The 17,457-nt window shown below is 40.0% G+C and overlaps 1 protein-coding gene and 14 non-coding genes across 16 annotated transcripts in view; 13 read left to right on the top strand and 2 right to left on the bottom strand.

Moving 5' to 3' along the window:
- LOC133624003 (uncharacterized) overlaps positions 1-17,457 on the top strand; it is a 174,681-nt gene that overhangs the window by 108,429 nt on the left and 48,795 nt on the right. The gene's annotated exons all lie outside the window — the stretch shown is intronic.
- trnak-uuu (transfer RNA lysine (anticodon UUU)) lies at positions 241-313 on the top strand. Its single transcript has one exon. It is a non-coding gene; the product is annotated as a tRNA-Lys (tRNA).
- On the top strand, positions 1,105-1,177 carry trnak-uuu (transfer RNA lysine (anticodon UUU)). Its single transcript has one exon. It is a non-coding gene; the product is annotated as a tRNA-Lys (tRNA).
- Positions 2,163-2,235, bottom strand: trnaf-gaa (transfer RNA phenylalanine (anticodon GAA)). The gene has a single exon. It is a non-coding gene; the product is annotated as a tRNA-Phe (tRNA).
- Positions 3,025-3,097, top strand: trnak-uuu (transfer RNA lysine (anticodon UUU)). The gene has a single exon. It is a non-coding gene; the product is annotated as a tRNA-Lys (tRNA).
- trnak-uuu (transfer RNA lysine (anticodon UUU)) lies at positions 3,887-3,959 on the top strand. Its single transcript has one exon. It is a non-coding gene; the product is annotated as a tRNA-Lys (tRNA).
- trnak-uuu (transfer RNA lysine (anticodon UUU)) lies at positions 4,857-4,929 on the top strand. Its single transcript has one exon. It is a non-coding gene; the product is annotated as a tRNA-Lys (tRNA).
- trnak-uuu (transfer RNA lysine (anticodon UUU)) lies at positions 5,698-5,770 on the top strand. Its single transcript has one exon. It is a non-coding gene; the product is annotated as a tRNA-Lys (tRNA).
- On the top strand, positions 6,668-6,740 carry trnak-uuu (transfer RNA lysine (anticodon UUU)). The gene has a single exon. It is a non-coding gene; the product is annotated as a tRNA-Lys (tRNA).
- On the top strand, positions 7,508-7,580 carry trnak-uuu (transfer RNA lysine (anticodon UUU)). Its single transcript has one exon. It is a non-coding gene; the product is annotated as a tRNA-Lys (tRNA).
- trnak-uuu (transfer RNA lysine (anticodon UUU)) lies at positions 8,336-8,408 on the top strand. The gene has a single exon. It is a non-coding gene; the product is annotated as a tRNA-Lys (tRNA).
- On the top strand, positions 9,166-9,238 carry trnak-uuu (transfer RNA lysine (anticodon UUU)). Its single transcript has one exon. It is a non-coding gene; the product is annotated as a tRNA-Lys (tRNA).
- On the top strand, positions 14,451-14,523 carry trnak-uuu (transfer RNA lysine (anticodon UUU)). Its single transcript has one exon. It is a non-coding gene; the product is annotated as a tRNA-Lys (tRNA).
- On the top strand, positions 15,188-15,260 carry trnak-uuu (transfer RNA lysine (anticodon UUU)). The gene has a single exon. It is a non-coding gene; the product is annotated as a tRNA-Lys (tRNA).
- Positions 16,256-16,328, bottom strand: trnaf-gaa (transfer RNA phenylalanine (anticodon GAA)). Its single transcript has one exon. It is a non-coding gene; the product is annotated as a tRNA-Phe (tRNA).

The following is a 17,457-nucleotide window of genomic DNA, read 5'->3' as shown; positions in this document are numbered from 1 at the left end:
GGGTAAATCTATCTTAGAGCTGGCAACTTTGGGACAGGGACTTCGGTCTTTGTCTGCAACCTTTCTGTCTATGACGATTTAAAACTAGCTTAACCGTCAGTCGCTCTAGTTCAAGCAATTTGCAGGCTTGAGCTTTGACAGTTCCCAGCTATTCGCTGAACATCCTAACTTATTTACTTCTCGATGAGGGTGCCAGTAATGTTATTCTCTCCAACCAAGGGCAAACCTCCTGTTAGAAGAGCCTGGATAGCTCAGTCGGTAGAGCATCAGACTTTTAATCTGAGGGTCCAGGGTTCAAGTCCCTGTTCAGGCAGTAAAACTCATTATCTTCCAGCAAAAGCAATTTTTCTGCTACCCAGAAGACAACATCAACAGCAGTCCTGTATCCTGTAGGACATTGGAAAAACTGAACCTGAAAAGTTGTCCACCAATTATAACAGCTCTGTTTGCAGATCGTTAGACGGATCAGCAGAATACTTTTATACAATTTCTAATATTGGCTCCAATGTCACGGTACATTGGTCAAAAATGTGTGGCTCTTTTTTCCTGTATTAGTGTTAAATGGACCTTTAAGTCATACTGAGCCCGGCTTTACTTATGAAAAAATGCTTTTTTGAGAGATTTGGGAAGGCATTTGGGAAGGCATTTTAGAAAATTATTTAATTTGCCTGAAACTTTTCAGTATCAGTTTTGATATGTGTCTGATATCATCTTGTTGTAACATCCAATTGTGCCCAAGTATCAGCCTTTTTGCTGTTGACTGGAGGTGAAGCCAAATACTTAAATCTTTGTCTCATCTGGCCATAAAACGTTTGTCCCAAGGGTATTTGGTTTGAAAGTGTGAAAAGCATTCAAGGTAAGTCCATTTAAGTCCATTTTAGAACTGGCAACTTTGGGACAGGGACTTCTTTCTTTGTCTGCAGCCTCTCTGTCTAAGACGATTTAAAACGGGCTTAACCGTCAGTAGTTCTGGTTCAAGCATTTGGCAAGCTTGAGCGATGACAGTTCACAGCTATTTGCTGAACATCCTAATTGATTTACTTCTAGATGAGGGTGCCAGTAATGTTATTCTCTCCAACCATGGGTAAACATCCTGTAACAAGAGCCTGGATAGCTCAGTCGGTAGAGCATCAGACTTTTAATCTGAGGGTCCAGGTTTCAAGTCCCTGTTCAGGTGGTTTTACTCATTATCTTCCAGCAAAAGCTAATTTTCTGCTACCCAAAAGACAACATCAGTCCTGTATCCTGTAGGACATTGGAAAAACTGAACCTGAAAAGTTGTCCAATGTTTAAAACAGCTCAGTTGATTGTAGAAGGATCAGCAGAATACTTGTATACAATTTCAAATGTTGGATCCAATGTCACAGTAAATTTGTCGAAAATGTGTGGCTATTTTTTTATGAAAAAGTGTTAAATGGACCTTTAAGTCATACTGAGCCTGACTTTACATTTGACAATCTGCTTTTTTGAGGGATTTGGGAAGGAAACTACTTTACTGTCAACAGTGAGGCTGGGGTTCAAGCAATTGGTGGGCTTGAGCCTTGATGGTTCACAGCTTGTCACTGAACAACTAAACTGATTTGTTATCATCCGAAGGCACCAGTATGGTTCTTCTTCAAAAGGTTTCCTCTTTTCCTTGACAAAATTCTACATCAACAGCAGTCGTTTATTCTGTTTTTCATTTGAAAAACTGAAACCAAAAATGTTCCTTACGACCACTTTAGCTCAAGTGGGAAAGTGTTACACAGATTATATCAAGGTTTCAAACACATTACCTGGACTTCCAACTGTTAGACAGTGTAATCGTAGGAAAAATGTATGGTTAATCTTTTCTGTAGATGTGTTAGATGCACCCTCACATTACACTGAGCACACTGTTGGTTTCAAGTGATACAGTCTAATACAACACCCCAAGGCAACACAATTACGTGTGTTTGTAACAACACGATTTAATAATCATTTTAAGAAAAAACATTGGCAAAAGGACAATACACCATCAAACAACATAATGGCTATCCAGGTTAAGCATGACAAAACTGTTTATGACAACTGATTTTAAGACTGCACCAGCAAGATTAGCAGGTCAGAGACATCTTTTAGATGCTGAATATGGCACAAAATCCTCCTCAGTGATAACCCGATATCAAGAGCCAACACCATGATGCTGAAACCCGGGATTGAACCAGAGACCTTTAGATCTTCAGTCTAACGCTCTCCCAACTGAGCTATTTCAGCTGGAATCCTTTAATTTGGATTTACTCTTTGAAATATACCCAAGGAATGACTTGTTGACTTCTGAATGCAAAAAGGAATACTTCGCAGGGTATTGTCAGAACATATTTTTGGTCAGCAGAACAGGGACTCGTCTCCCAGCAACTCTCAAACGGAAGTCTAATGTTCTACAACTGAATAATTCGGAAACTCTCACCATTGTAGAAAAACACATACAAATGAAACAAAATGCTTATGGCAACATTCTGGTTGCATATCTAACCCCTCTCCTTGGCAATACTGGTAGGTTTGATATTAGTGTGTTGCGTTCTTGGCACAGATTCAGCTTCTAAGCATTGTTCACAAAAGTTTAGTAGGGTTAAAGTAAATCTCTGGAACAGACATTCCAGAAACTCAATTTCCTGAAACCCTTTAAAACCAGTTTTTATGTCTTTGATATTGTCTTGTTGGAACACCCGGTTGTGTACAAAGTTAAGTCTTTTCGCTGTTGATTGGTAGTGAAGCAAAGTAGCTCAATATTTGTCTCATCTGGCCAAAAAACGTTTGTCCCAAGGGTAAATCTATCTTAGAGCTGGCAACTTTGGGACAGGGACTTCGGTCTTTGTCTGCAACCTTTCTGTCTATGACGATTTAAAACTAGCTTAACCGTCAGTCGCTCTAGTTCAAGCAATTTGCAGGCTTGAGCTTTGACAGTTCCCAGCTATTCGCTGAACATCCTAACTTATTTACTTCTCGATGAGGGTGCCAGTAATGTTATTCTCTCCAACCAAGGGCAAACCTCCTTTTAGAAGAGCCTGAATAGCTCAGTCGGTAGAGCATCAGACTTTTAATCCGAGGGTCCACGGTTCAAGTCCCTGTTCAGGCAGTAAAACTCATTATCTTCCAGCAAAAGCAATTTTTCTGCTACCCAGAAGACAACATCAACAGCAGTCCTGTATCCTGTAGGACATTGGAAAAACTGAACCTGAAAAGTTGTCCACCAATTATAACAGCTCTGTTTGCAGATCGTTAGACGGATCAGCAGAATACTTTTATACAATTTCTAATATTGGCTCCAATGTCACGGTACATTGGTCAAAAATGTGTGGCTCTTTTTTCCTGTATTAGTGTTAAATGGACCTTTAAGTCATACTGAGCCCGGCTTTACTTATGAAAAAATGCTTTTTTGAGAGATTTGGGAAGGCATTTGGGAAGGCATTTTAGAAAATTATTTAATTTGCCTGAAACTTTTCAGTATCAGTTTTGATATGTGTCTGATATCATCTTGTTGTAACATCCAATTGTGCCCAAGTATCAGCCTTTTTGCTGTTGACTGGAGGTGAAGCCAAATACTTAAATCTTTGTCTCATCTGGCCATAAAACGTTTGTCCCAAGGGTATTTGGTTTGAAAGTGTGAAAAGCATTCAAGGTAAGTCCATTTAAGTCCATTTTAGAACTGGCAACTTTGGGACAGGGACTTCTTTCTTTGTCTGCAGCCTCTGTCTATGATTGTTTAAAACTGGCTTAACTGTCAATAGTTCTGGTTCAACCAATTTGCAAGCTTGAGTTTTCACAGTTCCCAGCAATTCGCTGAACATCCTAACAAATTTACTTCTAGATGAGGGTGCCAGTAATGTTATTGTCTCCAAACATGGACAAACCTCCTGTAATAAGAGCCTGGATAGCTCAGTCGGTAGAGCATCAGACTTTTAATCTGAGGGTCCAGGGTTTAAGTCCCTGTTCAGGCGGTAAATTTCATTATCTTCCAGCAAAAGCTAATTTTCTGCTACAACATCAACAGCAGTCCTCTATCCTGGAGGACATTGGAAAAACTGAACCTGAAAAGTTGTCCACCAAATAAAACAGCTCTGCAGATCGTTAGACGTATCAGCACCATACTTTTATACAATTTCAAATATTGGTTCCAATGTCACAGTGAATTTGTCAAAAATGTGTGGCTCTTTTTTCCTGTAATAGTGTTAAATGGACCTTTAAGTCATACTGAGCCCGGCATTACTTATGAAAAACTGCTTTTTTGAGAGATTTGGGAAGGCCATTTTAGAAAATTATTTAATTTGCCTGAAACTTTTCAGTATCAGTTTTGATAAGTGTCTGATATCATTTTGTTGTAACATCCAATTGTGCCCAAGTATCAGCCGTTTTGCTGTTGACTGGAGGTGAAGCCAAATAGTTACATCTTTGTCTCATCTGGCCATAAAACGTTTGTCCCAAGGGTATTTGGTTTGAAAGTGTGAAAAGCATTCAAGGTAAGTCCATTTTAGAACTGGCAACTTTGGGACAGGGACTTCTTTCTTTGTCTGCAGCCTCTGTCTATGATTGTTTAAAACTGGCTTAACCGTCAATAGTTCTAGTTCAACCAATTTGCAAGCTTGAGCTTTGACATCCATCCATCCATCCATTTTCTACCGCTTATTCCCTTTTGGGGTCGCGGGGGGCGCTGGAGCCTATCTCAGCTACAATCGGGCGGAAGGCGGGGTACACCCTGGACAAGTCGCCACCTCATCGCAGGGCCTGAGCTTTGACAGTTCCCAGCTATTCGCTGAACATCCTAACTTATTTAATTCTCGATGAGGGTGCCAGTAATGTTATTGTCTCCAACCAAGGGCAAACCTCCTGTTAGAAGAGCCTGGATAGCTCAGTCGGTAGAGCATCAGATTTTTAATCTGAGGGTCCAGGGTTCAAGTCCCTGTTCAGGCGGTAAAACTCATTTTCTTCCAGCAAAAGCAATTTTTCTGCTACCCAGAAGACAACATCAACGGCAGTCCTGTATCCTGTAGGACATTGGAAAAACTGAACCTGAAAAGTTGTCCACCAATTCAAACAGCTCTGTATGCAGATCGTTAGACGGATCAGCAGAATACTTTTACACAATTTCTAATATTGGCTCCAATGTCACAGTACATTGGTCAAAAATGTGTGGCTCTTTTTTCCTGTATTAGTGTTAAATGGACCTTTAAGTCATACTGAGCCCGGCTTTACTTATGAAAAACTGCTTTTTTGAGAGATTTGGGAAGGCCATTTTAGAAAATTATTTAATTTGCCTGAAATTTTTCAGTATCAGTTTTGATATGTGTCTGATATCATCTTGTTGTAACATCCAATTGTGCCCAAGTATCAGCCTTTTTACTGTTGACTGGAGGTGAAGCCAAATACTTAAATCTTTGTCTCATCTGGCCATAAAACGTTTGTCCCAAGGGTATTTGGTTTGAAAGTGTGAAAAGCATTCAAGGTAAGTCCATTTTAGAACTGGCAACTTTGGGACAGGGACTTCTTTCTTTGTCTGCAGCCTCTGTCTATGATTGTTTAAAACTGGCTTAACTGTCAATAGTTCTGGTTCAACCAATTTGCAAGCTTGAGTTTTGACAGTTCCCAGCAATTCGCTGAACATCCTATCAAATTTACTTCTAGATGAGGGTGCCAGTAATGTTATTGTCTCCAAACATGGACAAACCTCCTGTAAGAAGAGCCTGGATAGCTCAGTCGGTAGAGCATCAGACTTTTAATCTGAGGGTCCAGGGTTCAAGTCCCTGTTCAGGCGGTAAATTTCATTATCTTCCAGCAAAAGCTAATTTTCTGCTACAACATCAACGGAAGTCCTCTATCCTGGAGGACATTGGAAAAACTGAACCTGAAAAGTTGTCCACCAAATAAAACAGCTCTGCAGATCGTTAGACGTATCAGCACCATACTTTTATACAATTTCAAATATTGGTTCCAATGTCACAGTGAATTTGTCAAAAATGTGTGGCTCTTGTTTCCTGTAATAGTATTAAATGGACCTTTAAGTCATACTGAGCCCGGCATTACTTATGAAAAACTGCTTTTTTGAGAGATTTGGGAAGGCCATTTTAGAAAGTTATTTAATTTGCCTGAAACTTTTCAGTATCAGTTTTGATAAGTGTCTGATATCATTTTGTTGTAACATCCAATTGTGCCCAAGTATCAGCCGTTTTGCTGTTGACTGGAGGTGAAGCCAAATAGTTACATCTTTGTCTCATCTGGCCATAAAACGTTTGTCCCAAGGGTATTTGGTTTGAAAGTGTGAAAAGCATTCAAGGTAAGTCCATTTTAGAACTGGCAACTTTGGGACAGGGACTTCTTTCTTTGTCTGCAGCCTCTGTCTATGATTGTTTAAAACTGGCTTAACCGTCAATAGTTCTAGTTTAACCAATTTGCAAGCTTGAGCTTTGACATCCATCCATCCATCCATTTTCTACCGCTTATTCCCTTTTGGGGTCGCGGGGGGCGCTGGAGCCTATCTCAGCTACAATCGGGCGGAAGGCGGCGTACACCCTGGACAAGTCGCCACCTCATCGCAGGGCCTGAGCTTTGACAGTTCCCAGCTATTCGCTGAACATCCTAACTTATTTACTTCTCGATGAGGGTGCCAGTAATGTTATTGTCTCCAACCAAGGGCAAACCTCCTGTTAGAAGAGCCTGGATAGCTCAGTCGGTAGAGCATCAGACTTTTAATCTGAGGGTCCAGGGTTCAAGTCCCTGTTGAGGCGGTAAAACTCATTTTCTTCCAGCAAAAGTAATTTTTCTGCTACCCAGAAGACAACATCAACAGCAGTCCTGTATCCTGTAGGACATTGGAAAAACTGAACCTGAAAAGTTGTCCACCAATTCAAACAGCTCTGTTTGCAGATCGTTAGACGGATCAGCAGAATACTTTTACACAATTTCTAATATTGGCTCCAATGTCACAGTACATTGGTCAAAAATGTGTGGCTCTTTTTTCCTGTATTAGTGTTAAATGGACCTTTAAGTCATACTGAGCCCGGCTTTACTTATGAAAACTGCTTTTTTGAGAGATTTGGGAAGGCCATTTTAGAAAATTATTTAATTTGCCTGAAATTTTTCAGTATCAGTTTTGATATGTGTCTGATATCATCTTGTTGTAACATCCAATTGTGCCCAAGTATCAGCCTTTTTACTGTTGACTGGAGGTGAAGCCAAATACTTAAATCTTTGTCTCATCTGGCCATAAAACGTTTGTCCCAAGGGTATTTGGTTTGAAAGTGTGAAAAGCATTCAAGGTAAGTCCATTTTAGAACTGGCAACTTTGGGACAGGGACTTCTTTCTTTGTCTGCAGCCTCGGTCTATGATTGTTTAAAACTGGCTTAACCGTCAATAGTTCTGGTTCAACCAATTTGCAAGGTTGAGCTTTGACAGTTCCCAGCTATTCGCTGAACATCCTAACTAATTTACTTCTAGATGAGGGTGCCAGTAATGTTATTGTCTCCAAACATGGACAAACCTCCTGTAAATATAGTCTGGATAGCTCAGTCGGTAGAGCATCAGACTTTTAATCTGAGGGTCCAGGGTTCAAGTCCCTGTTCAGGCGGTAAATTTCATTATCTTCCAGCGAAAGCTAATTTTCTGCTACAACATCAACAGCAGTCCTGTATCCTGTAGGACATTGGAAAAACTGAACCTGAAAAGTTGCCCACCAATTAAAATAGCTCTGTAGATCGTTAAACGGTTTAGCAGAGTACTTTTATACAATTTCTAATATTGGCTCCAATGTCACAGTACATTTGTCAAAAATGTGTGGCTCTTTTTTCCTGTAATAGTGTTAAATGGACCTTTAAGTCATACTGAGCCCGGCTTTACTTATGAAAAACTGCCTTTTTGAGAGACTTGGGAAGGCTATTTTAGAAAATTGTTTAATTTGCCCGAAACACTTCAGTATCAGTTTTGATATGTGTCTGATATCATCTTGTTGTAACATCCAATTGTGCCCAAGTATCAGCCTTTTTACTGTTGACTGGAGGTGAAGCCAAATACTTAAATCTTTGTCTCATCTGGCCATAAAACGTTTGTCCCAAGGGTATTTGGTTTGAAAGTGTGAAAAGCATTCAAGGTAAGTCCATTTTAGAACTGGCAACTTTGGGACAGGGACTTCTTTCTTTGTCTGCAGCCTCGGTCTATGATTGTTTAAAACTGGCTTAACCGTCAATAGTTCTGGTTCAACCAATTTGCAAGGTTGAGCTTTGACAGTTCCCAGCTATTCGCTGAACATCCTAACTAATTTACTTCTAGATGAGGGTGCCAGTAATGTTATTGTCTCCAAACATGGACAAACCTCCTGTAAATATAGTCTGGATAGCTCAGTCGGTAGAGCATCAGACTTTTAATCTGAGGGTCCAGGGTTCAAGTCCCTGTTCAGGCGGTAAATTTCATTATCTTCCAGCGAAAGCTAATTTTCTGCTACAACATCAACAGCAGTCCTGTATCCTGTAGGACATTGGAAAAACTGAACCTGAAAAGTTGTCCACCAATTAAAATAGCTCTGTAGATCGTTAAACGGTTTAGCAGAGTACTTTTATACAATTTCTAATATTGGCTCCAATGTCACAGTACATTTGTCAAAAATGTGTGGCTCTTTTTTCCTGTAATAGTGTTAAATGGACCTTTAAGTCATACTGAGCCCGGCTTTACTTATGAAAAACTGCCTTTTTGAGAGACTTGGGAAGGCTATTTTAGAAAATTGTTTAATTTGCCCGAAACACTTCAGTATCAGTTTTGATATGTGTCTGATATCATCTTGTTGTAACATCCAATTGTGCCCAAGTATCAGCCGTTTTGCTGTTGACTGGAGGTGAAGCCAAATACTTAAATCTTTGTCTCATCTGGCCATAAAACGTTTGTCCCAAGGGTATTTGATTTGAAAGTGTGAGAAGCATTCAAGGTAAGTCCATTTTAGAATTGGCAACTTTGGGACAGGGACTTCTTTCTTTGTCTGCAGCCTCTCTGTCTATGACGATTTAAAACTGGCTTAACCGTCAATAGTTCTAGTTCAACCAATTTGCAAGCTTGAGCTTTGACAGTTCCCAGCTATTCGCTGAACATCCTAACTAATTTACTTCTAGATGAGGGTGCCAGTAATGTTATTGTCTCCAAACATGGACAAACCTCCTGTAAATAGAGCCTGGATAGCTCAGTCGGTAGAGCATCAGACTTTTAATCTGAGGGTCCAGGGTTCAAGTCCCTGTTTAGGCGGTACATTTCATTATCTTCCAGCGAAAGCAAATTTTCTGCTACAACATCAACAGCAGTCCTGTATCCTGTAGGACATTGGAAAAACTGAACCTGAAAAGTTGTTGTTGTAATGCAGTAGTTTTTCCAATAGATGGCACTGTTGTACTGTTTATCATGTTCATTCCACTTTGTATGCACTTGCTCTCTGTGTGTTTTCCCAGTTAATAAAACTCTGCCGAAGAACAGGTTATGGGCCCAGATTGTCGCTAAAAAGCTGTTGTGCACGGAATTTGTGTGAAGATAAACGGTATTGTGGGAACTCACAATGGAGGATAAAATGTTTATTGACAGACTGAGCGGACCAGAGAACTGGGCAACATGGAAGTTTCAGATGGAACACTTGCTAAAGGCTAAAGGACTATGGGGCATGCTAATGGAGACGGAGACGCTAGCCGCAGATGCTAACGCAGCAGCACAGGCGGAATTCACAAGACTAAGAGAGAAAGCGTTCTCTATGTTAGTGCTAAATGTAAGTACACCCCAGTTGTACCTGATAACAAACTGTCAAACTCCCAAAGAGGCGTGGACCACGCTGAAAGCCCATTTTGAGAGGGATACTTTGGCTAATAAACTGTTCCTGAAGAAAAGATATTTCAGATGTGAAATGAAGGAAGGAGAGGCTTTAACTGATCATTTAAAACAAATGAAGGAGCTAACTGATCAGCTATCAGCAATTGGATCTGTAATTGAAGAGGAAGACCAAATTGTAACATTGTTGGGTAGCTTGCCACCAAGTAATGCTACAATTGTCACTGCATTAGAAACAAAGATTGACAACTTGACACTGAAGTTTGTTCAGCAAGCATTAATAAATGAAGAGCAAAAGCGAGTGAATGCTAATGATTCCAGTAGTGATACGTCAGGTGGTGCATCCGCCATGTCATCACAATTTCCGGGAAATGTGCAGGATAGCTCCAAGACAGTGGGAGCAGCAGACAAAAGCAAGTGGAGATGTTACAAATGTGGTAGAGAAGGCCATATCAAGCGCGAATGTCCAACCTTGAAAAACAAACCAAAAAAGAAAATCCACAAGGCCAAGCACATGATGTGTGAGGATGAAGAAGATTCCTCTGAAAGTGCCTTTGTGATCAGGGATGCAAACAGTGACAAACCACAACAAGCTGATTGGTTAATTGATTCTGGAGCATCAAAACACATGACGTGGGATAAAGACATTATTAAAGAATACCAGCAGTTCACAAAATCACATTCTGTGAAACTGGGTGACGGCAGGGTGGTTGACGCCCTAGGAATTGGAAATGTCAACCTGAAAATGACTTTCAAATTAAGTGATGTAAAAAATGTCACAATGTATGATGTGCTGTATGTTCCAAAGCTGTCTGGGAATTTATTCTCAGTGGGAGCTGCTACCAAGAAAGGGAATACAGTGCAGTTCAGAAAGTCTCGTTGCTACATACGTGGAAAAAGTGGAACACTTCAAGGAATGGGAACACAAAGAGCTGATGGACTATATCAGCTGGATATTAAAGGAAGTAAAACTGTATGCCACAGTGCTTCTGTAGCGGCCAGCCTGTGGCACCAGCGCCTTGGTCACACTACCAAGCTTAAAGAACTCAAAGATCTGGTGAACGGAGTGAACTTTGTTGAAAAAAAGGAGATTCCCTTCTGTGAAGGATGTGTGGAAGGCAAGTTGGCTAAGAAGCCATTCAAGTCGATTGGAGGAATTCGTTCCAAACGCAAGATGCAGCTGATTCACAGTGATGTCTGTGGTCCCATGCAGACTGAATCTATAGGTGGAGCAAAATATTTTGTGACTTTCATTGATGATTACACAAGATGCTGCAAGGTATACTTCTTGAAACAGAAAAATGAGGTGCTAATCAAATTCAGGGAATTTGAGAGAACATTCTCAAATGAGTCTGGTCTAAGCGTCACAAGGCTGAGGACAGATAATGGTGGTGAGTACACATCAAAGGAGTTTCAAGAATATTTGAAGTCTCAAGGCATCCACCATGAAATGACTGTACCTCACTCACCACAGCAAAATGGTGTTGCAGAAAGAAAAAACAGGACATTAGTTGAAGCAGCTAGAAGCATGCTGTCACATGCAAAGTTGTCAAAGATGTTCTGGGCAGAGGCTCTAGCCACCGCGGCTTACATACAGAATAGGCTGCCCACAGCTGTTCTGAAGGAAGAGACACCCTATGAGAAATGGTGTGGAAAGAAACCTGACATGAGTCACATGAAGGTGTTTGGCTGTATTGCTTATGCACATATCCCAGATGAAGAAAGAAGGAAACTGGACAAAAAGGCTGTGAAGCTTCGTTTTGTGGGATATGCAAACAATGCCAAGGGATATCGCCTGTATGATGAAGAGAAGAGGAGGATTCTAATCCGTCGTGATGTCATCTTCGATGAATCAAACTTCAGCTGGAAGCAGGAAATGAAAGTACTCCATTCAGAGAACGAGATAACCATACAAACAGATGAGAATGAAACACAACATGATGAAGTCACAGTTGACAGCACTGTCAGAACAAGTGGAAGAATCAGAAATGCTCCAAGGAGATTTGGATATGATGAGTTTGTCGATATAGTGACTGTTGATCATCATGCCAATATGTGTCGTGTGACAGAGCCAATCACACTAAAAGAAGCATTGGTGAGTCCTAATGCAAAAGATTGGCAGGAGGCGGCTGACTTGGAATATGACTCACTGCTTGAAAATGAGACGTGGGACTTGGTGAATTTACCAAGAGAAAAAAAGGCAGTAGGATCGAGATGGGTGTTTAGAGTCAAGCATCATAGTGATGGAAGAGTGGAGAGATACAAGTGCAGGCTCGTTGCCAAGGGCTACTCACAGTTGTATGGTGCTGACTATGATGAAACATTTTCACCTGTGGTACGTTTCAGCTCTATTCGTACATTATTGTCCTTTGCCATTCAAAACATTTTACATGTACACCAGATGGATGTTGTAACTGCATTCCTTAATGGGCACCTGGAAGAAGAAATCTACATGGAGCAGCCAGAGGGCTACATCAAACCAGGGCAGGAACACCTGGTATGCAAACTGAAAAAATCAATCTATGGACTGAAGCAGTCTCCTCGCTGCTGGAGCAAGGCTTTCACTGAGTTCATGATGGAAATCGGATTCAAGCAGAGCACATCAGACCCCTGTGTGTTTGTGAGATCAAGAAAAGAGCTTGAGATACTTGCAGTTTACGTCGATGATTTGATTGTGATAACAGAGTCAACTGAGAGCATGAACAAACTCAAAGTGGCTCTCAAGGAGCGCTACAAGATGAAAGACATGGGAGAGCTGTCCTATATCCTGGGCATCTCTGTGATCCAAGATAAAGAGAAGAATCGTGTAATTCTTCATCAGAAGCATTACATTGAAGCCATACTTCAGAAATATGGAATGGATAATGCAAATCCTGTGACAACTCCCGCTGATGCCAATGTCAAATTGAGAAAGAGCGATGGTGTCAGTAAGCAAGTGGACCAGCATACCTATCAGTCAATGGTGGGAAGTCTACTGTATGCTGCAATGGCCACACGACCAGACATAGCTCAAGCAGTGAGTGCTGTGTCAAAGTTCAACGTAAATCCAGATGTTGCACGTCCGACAGCTGTGAAGAGGATACTTCGATACTTGAAAGGGACAGTGAACTTTGCTCTCAAGTATGAGCAGTCAGACTCTGGAGCCTTGATTGGATTCTCAGATGCTGACTGGGCTGGAGATCAGGATGACCGACGCTCAACAGCAGGCAACGTTTTTCTACTGAGTGGAGGAGCAGTGAGCTGGCTCAGCAAGAAACAAGCAACAGTTGCACTTTCAACAGCAGAAGCGGAGTACATCGCACTCAGTCAAGCAGCTCAAGAAGGAATCTGGCTGAAAAGATTACTGAGTGATCTCGGAGTGAAAACTATGTCCACAGTGATCCTGGAAGACAACCAAGGAGCCATCGCAATCGCGAAGAATCCTGTGAACCACTCCAGGACCAAACACATAGACATTCGCTATCACTACATCCGTGAATGTGTGCTGAATAGACAAATAGAACTGCAATATTGTCCAACAAATGACATGAAAGCGGATATCTTTACCAAACCACTGCCTAGACAGAAGTTTGAATATATCAGGGGTGAGATTGGACTTTTCCCTATTTAGAGAAAGTGGTTAGTTGTGCTTGACAGGTGTACGCCGAACGCTGCCTGATCAAAGCAAGTTTAAAAAAAAAAAAAAAAAAAAATGTGTGAAAGAGTTTCAGTGAAATTATTGTAAACAAACTAAAAGAGTTCCTGTGAAAACAATGTAAAAAACAAAACATATTTTGTTGTTGTTTGACATATTATTGTAAAGGAGAGCACGGCTCTGTAATATTATTTAAAGGGACTTTGTCATTGAAAAAACTAAGTGGGAGTGTTGTAATGCAGTAGTTTTTCCAATAGATGGCACTGTTGTACTGTTTATCATGTTCATTCCACTTTGTATGCACTTGCTCTCTGTGTGTTTTCCCAGTTAATAAAACTCTGCCGAAGAACAGTTGTCCACCAATTAAAACAGCTCTGCAGATCGTTAAACGGTTTAGCAGAGTACTTTTATACCATTTCTAATATTGGCTCCAATGTCACAGTACATTTGTCAAAAATGTGTGGCTCTTTTTTCCTGTAATAGTGTTAAATGGACCTTTAAGTCATACTGAGCCCGGCTTTACTTATGAAAAACTGCCTTTTTGAGAGACTTGGGAAGGCTATTTTAGAAAATGGTTTAATTTGCCCGAAACACTTCAGTATCAGTTTTGATATGTGTCTGATATCATCTTGTTGTAACATCCAATTGTAACCAAGTATCAGCCGTTTTGCTGTTGACTGGAGGTGAAGCCAAATACTTAAATCTTTGTCTCATCTGGCCATAAAACGTTTGTCCCAAGGGTATTTGGTTTGAAAGTGTGAGAAGCATTCAAGGTAAGTCCATTTTAGAATTGGCAACTTTGGGACAGGGACTTCTTTCTTTGTCTGCAGCCTCTCTGTCTATGACGATTTAAAACTGGCTTAACCGTCAATAGTTCTAGTTCAACCAATTTGCAAGCTTGAGCTTTGACAGTTCCCAGCTATTCGCTGAACATCCTAACTAATTTATTTCTAGATGAGGGTGCCAGTAATGTTATTGTCTCCAAACATGGACAAACCTCCTGTACAAAGAGCCTGGATAGCTCAGTTGGTAGAGCATCAGACTTTTAATCTGAGGGTCCAGGGTTCAAGTCCCTGTTCAGGTGGTGTATCTCATTATCTTCCAGCAAAAGCTAATTTTCTGCTACCCAAAAGACAACATCAACAGCAGTTCTGTATCCTGCTGGACATTGGAAAACCTGAACCTCAAAACTTAAAACAGCTCAGTTTGCAGATCGTTAGACGGATCAGCAGAATATTTTTATACAATTTCAAATGTTGGCAACAATGTCACAGTTAATTTGTCAAAAATGTGTGGCTTTTTTTTCTGTAATAGTGTTCAATGGACCTTTAAATCATACTGAGCCTGGCTTTACATTTGAAAAACTGCTTTTTTGAGAGATTTGGGAAGGCCATTTTAGAAAATTATTTAATTTGCCTGAAACACTTCAGTATCAGTTTTGATAAGTGTTTGATATCATCTTGTTGTAACATCCAATTGTGCCCAAGTATCAGCCGTTTTGCTGTTGACTGGAGGTGAAGCCAAATAGTTAAATCTTTGTCTCATCTGGCCATAACACGTTTGTCCCAAGGGTATTTGGTTTGAAAGTGTGGATAGCATTCAAGGTAAGTCCATCTTAGAACTGAAAACTTTGGGACAGGGACTTCGTTCTTTGTCTGCAACCTCTCTGTCTATGACGATTTAAAACTGGCTTAACCAGTTTTAACATGTTGTTGTCTCCAACCATGGGCAAACCTCCTGTTAGAAGAGCCTGGATAGCTCAGTCGGTAGAGCGTCAGACTTTTAATCTGAGGGTCCAGGGTTCAAGTCCCTGTTCAGGCGTTTTATTTCATTATCTTCCAGGAAAAGCACATTTTCTGCTACCCAAAAGACAACATCAACAGCAGTGCTGTATCCTGTAGGACATTGGAAAAACTGAACCTGAATAGTTGTCCACCAATTAAAACAGCTCTGTTTGCAGATCGTAAGAAGGATTAGCAGAATACTTTTATACAATTTCAAATGTTGGCTCCAATGTCACAGTTAATTTGTCGAAAATTTGTGGCTTTTTTTCCCTGTAATAGTGTTCAATGGACCTTTAAGTCATACTGAGCCCGGTTTTACATTTGAAAAACTGCTTTTTTGAAAAATCTGGGAAGGAAACTACTTTACTGTCAACAGTGAGGCTGGGCTTCAAACAATTGGTGGGTTTGAGCCTTGATGGTTCACAGCTTGTCACTGAACAACTAAACTAATTTATTATCATCCGAAGGCACCAGTATGGTTCTTCTTCAAAAGGTTTCCTTTTTCCTTGACAAAATTCTCCATCAACAGCAGTCGTTTATTCTGTTTTTCATTTGAAAAACTGAAACCAAAAAGTTTCCCTACGACCACTTTAGCTCAAGTGGGAAAGTGTTACACAGATTATATCAAGGTTTCAAACACATTACCTGGACTTCCAACTGTGAGACAGTGTAATCGTAGGAAAAATGTATGGTTAATCTTTTCTGTAGATGTGTTAGATGAACCCTCACATTACACTGAGCACACTGTTGGTTTCAAGTGATACAGTCTAATACAACACCCCAAGGCAACACAATTACGTGTGTTTGTAACAACACGATTTAATAATCATTTTAAGAAAAAACATTGGCAAAAGGACAATACACCATCAAACAACATAATGGCTATCCAGGTTAAGCATGACAAAACAGTTTATGACAACTGATTTTAAGACTGCACCAGCAAGATTAGCAGGTCAGAGACATCTTTTAGATGCTGTATATGGCACAAAATCCTCCTCAGTGATAACCTGATGTCAATAGCCCACAGCAAGATGCTGAAACCCGGGATTGAACCAGGGCCCTTCAGATCTTCGGTTTAACACCCTCCCAACTGAGCTTTTTCAGCTGGAATCCTTAAATTTGGATTTACTCTTTGAAATATACCCAAGTAATTACTTGTTGACCTCTGAATGCAAAAAGGAATACTTCGCAGGGGATTGTCAGAACATATTTTTGGTCAGCAGAACAGGCACTCTTATCCCAGAAATTAGGGGTGTGGGAAAAAATCGATTCGAATTCGAATCGCAATTCTCACGTTGTGCGATTCAGAATCGATTCTCATTTTTAAAAAATCGTTTTATTTTTTTATTTTTTTATTTTTTTTAATGTTTTTTTTTAATTTTTTATTAATCAATCCAACAAAACAATACACAGCAATACCATAACAATGCAATCCAGTTCCAAAACCAAACCCGACCTAGCAACACTCAGAACTGCAATAAACAGAGCAATTGAGAGGAGACACAAACACGACACAGAACAAACCTAAAGTAGTGAAACAAAAATGAATATTATCAACAACAGTATCAATATTAGTTACAATTTCAACATAGCAGTGATTAAAAATCCGTCATTGACGTTATCATTAGACATTTATAAAAAGAAAAAAGAACAATAGTGTCACAGTGGCTTACACTTGCATCGCATCTCATAAGCTTGACAACACACAGTGTCCAATATTTTCACAAAGATAAAATAAGTCATATTTTTGGTTCATTTAATAGTTAAAACAAGTTTACATTATTGCAATCAGTTGATAAAACATTGTCCTTTACAATTATAAAAGCTTTTTACAAAAATCTACTACTCTGCTTGCATGTCAGCAGACTGGGGTAGATCCTGCTGGAATCCTATGTATTGAATGAACAAAGAATAGTTTTGAATCGGGAACAAAATCGTTTTTGAATCGAGAATCGTGTTGAATTGAAAAAAAAAAAGGATTTTGAATCAAAAATCGTGATGAATTGAAAAAAAAAAGGATTTTGAATCGAATCCTGACCCCAAGAATCGATATTAAATCGAATCGTGGGACACCCAAAGATTCGCAGCCCTACCAGAAACTGTCAAATGAAAGTCTTATGTTCTACCACTGAACAATTCGGGATGTCTTACCATTGTAGAAAAACACATACAAATTAAACAAAATGCTTATGGCAACATTCTGGTTGCATATTTAACCCCTCTTGTTGGCAATA

This window comes from Nerophis lumbriciformis, linkage group LG26 (genome assembly GCF_033978685.3).
Source record: "Nerophis lumbriciformis linkage group LG26, RoL_Nlum_v2.1, whole genome shotgun sequence".
In the NCBI taxonomy this organism is placed as follows: Eukaryota; Metazoa; Chordata; class Actinopteri; order Syngnathiformes; family Syngnathidae; genus Nerophis; species Nerophis lumbriciformis.
This window is presented reverse-complemented; position numbering and strand designations above follow the sequence as displayed.